The sequence below is a fragment of the Palaemon carinicauda genome, chromosome 44, assembly GCF_036898095.1.
Source record: "Palaemon carinicauda isolate YSFRI2023 chromosome 44, ASM3689809v2, whole genome shotgun sequence".
Taxonomy (NCBI): Eukaryota; Metazoa; Arthropoda; class Malacostraca; order Decapoda; family Palaemonidae; genus Palaemon; species Palaemon carinicauda.
Window position 1 is genome coordinate 24,935,678 of NC_090768.1, and position 5,000 is coordinate 24,940,677.

At 31.8% G+C, this 5,000-nt stretch overlaps 1 protein-coding gene across 1 annotated transcript in view; it reads right to left on the reverse strand.

Moving 5' to 3' along the window:
• Nemp (Nuclear envelope integral membrane protein) overlaps window positions 1-5,000 on the reverse strand; it is a 177,038-nt gene that overhangs the window by 104,297 nt on the left and 67,741 nt on the right. The window lies entirely within an intron of this gene.

Consider the following 5,000-nt stretch of genomic DNA (forward strand, 5'->3'; position numbering starts at 1 on the left):
GAGCTTTAATTCTTAATTCTGCTAAACGGTAAACAAATAATGAATCTTTACGTGTTTCTAACCAGACGTGCAGGAGAGTAAACCGTTTCTAATATGCATAAACAGGGAATATTTTGTTTATAAATTGGGCACAAACAAATAAATAATTTGGGGTATAACATATACATAAACAGAAATTATCTTTTACGTCTTAATGGTTTCAATATAGTACAGTATGCGCAATGGATTCTCTTACAAAGAGAGCACAATAAGTATATACTTTTATATTGGTAAAGTCCAATGACAAATGCTGCACAGTATTATGTTATTCCTGCTTCGTATATTTCTCTAATTAAAATCTTTCCAAATTATTTACGAACTTCAACAATGTTTTCCAAATTATTTACGAACTTCAATAATGTTAAGCCGTAAAAAGAAAATATTTACTGTAAATTATCCAAACCTTTATTCGTGACAAAATGGCATGCCACAGACGCAAATTATCTTACTTCCACTATGATTGTACTAAGAGATTATATAATTCCCAAGTGGGAAATATTTATTACTAGCAGTCATAGTCCTGAAATATCGAATTGGTGCTGAGAAATAACTTCGTTTAAAACCCATCCTTTTTGCGTGTTACATAGCAAATAAGAGAATGATATATTACAGCTATTATTCCCAGAATAATGGAAATGTACTATATACAAAAATGATGACATTTGGTCATTATAAGTAATTTTTCAATTTATTTTCGATAGATTACATTTTCGTTCTGCGAGTACCTTGTCTGTAAAGTTATCTATTCGTTTTATCTTAGGCATCAGTTGACCTTACGAGCAGCGTTTCTCCATTTTATTATTATCATTATTAGTTGCTAAGCTATAACCCTAGTTGGAAAGCAGGATGGTATAAGCCTAATGGTCCCAACAGGGAAAATAGCCCAGTGAGGAAAGGAAATAAGGAAAAATAAAATATTTTAAGAACAGTAACATTACAATAAATATTTCCTATATAAACTATAAAAACTTTAAGAAAATAAGAGGAAGAGAAACTATATAGAATAAGGTGCCCTAGTGTACCCCCAAGCAGGAGAACTCTAACCCAAGACAGTGGAAGACCATGGTACAGAGGCTATGGCACTACCCAAGACTAGAGAACAATGATTTGTTTTTGGAGTGTCATTCTCCTAGAAGAGCTGCTTACCATAGCTAAAGAGTCTCTTCTACCCTTACCAAAAGGAAAGTAGCTACTGAACAATTATAATGCAGTAGTTAACCCCTTGGGTGAAGAAGAATTGTTTGGTAATCTCAGTGTTGTCAGGTGTATGAGGACAGGGGTGAATATGTAAAGAATAGGCCAAACTATTCGGTGTATGTGTAGGCAAAGGGAAAGTGAACCGTAACCATTGAGAAGGATCCCATGTAATACTGTTTGGCCAGTCAAACGACCCCATATCTTTCTGGCGGTAGTATTTAGACACAAAAATGAGCTGTACATTTCTTTTAATAAGATTAATAAGCCTCAATGTTCTTATCTATACATATGCTGACCTTTTGGACTTCCCTTGGAAGATTGGCAAATCGCATTAGACTCTTAATGTATGTTGCAAAGTCCTAAAAGTATTGTCAGTATTTAATTCCTCATCGTAAGGCTTTGCAGGTTATATCCATGCGATGATTAACACAAAAAAAAATAACATTCTTGCTTTCTTTTTCATTTCCAGAGGTAAATATCTTAATTCTTTAGATCATTACGAAGAAGAATGGCTAATATGTTATTATGGAAAAATAATGACAGCAAACTTACGCTGCAATTATTTCTTTTTATTACTGAACGCAGTTTCATAACCAATATTACAAATGCATACGATTATAGAAAAAAAGGCTTCAATTCCCACTGGATTTAAAATTGAAATTAGGATATTATGAATCAAGACACGAGATGGTCAGACTGTGGATCAAATCCAATAAAGGGATGAATAGGGACCTATTATGGATAAAGAAAATAATTCAAAACATTTACCAGAAAAATAAAAGACTAGAAAATGGAGAAAGGGTAACAAAAAATAAAGATAGACTTCCAAGCAACTGCCTTTCACCTTTGCATTCTCCTTATTTTAGGCAACACGTTCTGAAAATTAGATTAAAGAGCAAAATACACATTTATATTTATATAGTAAAAACCGTTAACTCTTCAGTTAGTCGAGGTAATGCGTGGATTATCAGGAACAAGACAGATGCAAGAAATCCCATAAACTAGTCCTTCTGTTCAAAGCAGCTCCTCCTAATTTAAAGTAGCATGGCTTTTCTAAAACACATCATGCTTTGCTTTGTCTGGTTAGAATACTGGTGCACGTGCGTTTCCATGTAGTACAACTAAGGGCGATATATGAATTACTTTCTTGGTTTAATGGCTGCATATAAGACCTTACTGGTCTGTGTTATGAACAAATAAGTTACATAATTGACATGCAAAGCAATTCTTAAAAGCGTATATAAAAGAAGAAAAAAATAAGCCATTGTGATTCACCAATACGTATATTTTTGTCTTTTACCCGAAATGAGGGCAATGAATGCTCGTTCAAATATCCTGGTTTCTTTTACGATTGATTGATTGTTTTGAGGTTTCCTGGCATTTGGGTTCTCTTTTACGAGTGTCTAACAGTATATCAAGTTGTTAGATTACAATAGCAAGAAACACATGCAGTATATGCCATAATTAATTACAGCCGTCTATTCGACATAGATGTGGTCCAGTGAATGCAAGAATTAACGATAATTAATTGTGTTTTCCTTCGTCGTTAATGATTTTGCATCGTAGGAGGCTTCCTGCTTTTAGATAGATTAAAAGTGTAGATGAATCTGGTATTTAGGCAACAGCATATTCTAAGCACCTACACAAAACATCATATTTAGGAAAATCCATGAAAATGTTTATGTTAAACTTGAGTTGATGTATAGTAAATATAATACTTTTGCATACGTGAAAATATTTGCATATATTATACAGTATTTACATTAAGGTGTCGATGTAAGTACTTTTTTACGATGTTTGCGTATACAAATGGATGGTCGTAAAGATAATTAGATTGACTTCATGACGTGCAACAAACGCATGTACTACATATTCATATACGTAAAAAACAGGTGCATGTAAATAATTATAATGTAAACTATTCATTTGTCCGTAGGGCAGTATATTCATTGTGAAATAATGTTTCACGATAATAGTTGTAATTCCACATCATCAACACGCACTCATGTATCTTTCAGAAAATACTTATACTGTCTTCTACCTAACCCCTGATACATTGAGTATATATTAAAACATGTTTTTCTATTGCATTGTATTATTCTTTACGTCAAGCAATCATCGCCGAATGATGTCAATGTTTTTATTACTTCTACGTGAAGTTACAGACATCATATAGCTTTATATGCTTTTACAAAATAAAATTTGAAGAAATAGTTAGTTTTATTTCATTTAATTTATATCGGATTGCTCATTTAGGTGTCACGTTTATCTTACATATTTCTCAAAACAGATGCTTCAATAAGTTGAAAAAAAAATTATGTGCCGTATCAAGATAGAGACGACTGGCGAAATCTAACAGAGGCCCTTTGAGTCAAAAGGCGTAAGAGGTGATGATAATAAAAACAATATAATCTACCATTTAGAAAACTTTCTTGAACATTATTATTATTATTATTATTATTATTATTATTATTATTATTATTATTATTATTATTATTATTATTATTATTATTATTATTATTGTTGTTGTTGTTGTTGTTGTTGTTACAAGTCAAACTTCATCTCTATTTGGATATGTAGAATGTCACAATTACTTAGGAAGCGCAAAAAAAAAATATATAAAATAGATAATAAAGTAGAATGTTTAAAATAAATAAAATTTAAAATATAAAGACAAACTTATATCAACCTATTCAACAAAACTCGCAACATGTTTGAGCCTCTTAGGTTTCACCGATACAAATATAAAATATTCGGAAGATCCTTCCCCAATTTAGTCAAGCTCAGAAAAGGAGTTCTACCGGAGAATACTTTGCAGTATTAAATCGAGTGCAGGATGGATTTAGATGGGGAGAGGCCGTAGAGTATTCCTTCCTTGGGTCATCTCCCAATTCCTCAGGACTAGAGGAAGATGGGAATGGCTTTAAATAAAATTGAGGTCATTATTAATGTGCAATTTCTTTTTTATAATGTATAACATGTTACTGTTGAAAATTATGTTCTATCTGAAACATATCAACTTGAACATTTGCAATAGTTTAGCTTTGTCAACATTTTGTGTAATAAGCTAAATTGTGAAAATGAAATTCCAAGTTTATAGTTAGCCTTTGAAATTCTTACTGTATATTTTTCGAACTAAATGTTCGGAATGAAGAAATTATAATAATCAAATACACTAAGATTAAAAAAAAAAGTTTATTCTAGCCTTCCTCATAGCGAAATCAAAAGTTCATTAAGAATTGCTAAGATCACTTTCAGTGCACAAAATGCTTACTGGGAACAACGTCTTTTGATATATTGTAGTCCTTTATCAATTTCGTATTCTTTTGAACCTTGAAAAAAAGCTCTTCTCATCGCAGTTAGTGACCATTAAGCTAAGAAATAACGATAAGATTGCCCCACATTATCGACGGCCATTTGGAAATATATATTTTGATGAAGGTCTGTATAAGACAGAGTAATTACTCTTCTGTAAACCTCTGGATTTGTTTCACGTAAAATTTAGAAATTCATTAGCAATTTAAAAACAAAATTATATGGCTAAGCCTCCACCAAAATATTGTCCTGTTAAATTAGCAAGAAAGGAAAACAATCGTGTCACATTAATGTCCTCGGTAGCTCTTAAATTTGTGTAAGAAAAAGTCACCATAATCTTGACTTTTGATCATAGTTCTTGTGTAAGTTCCATAGTTTTAGCATCTAGGAAGGTGGCAGTTGCATGTGGTTCAAACTCCTCAACATCCTTAATTTTGCTTAATCAAATC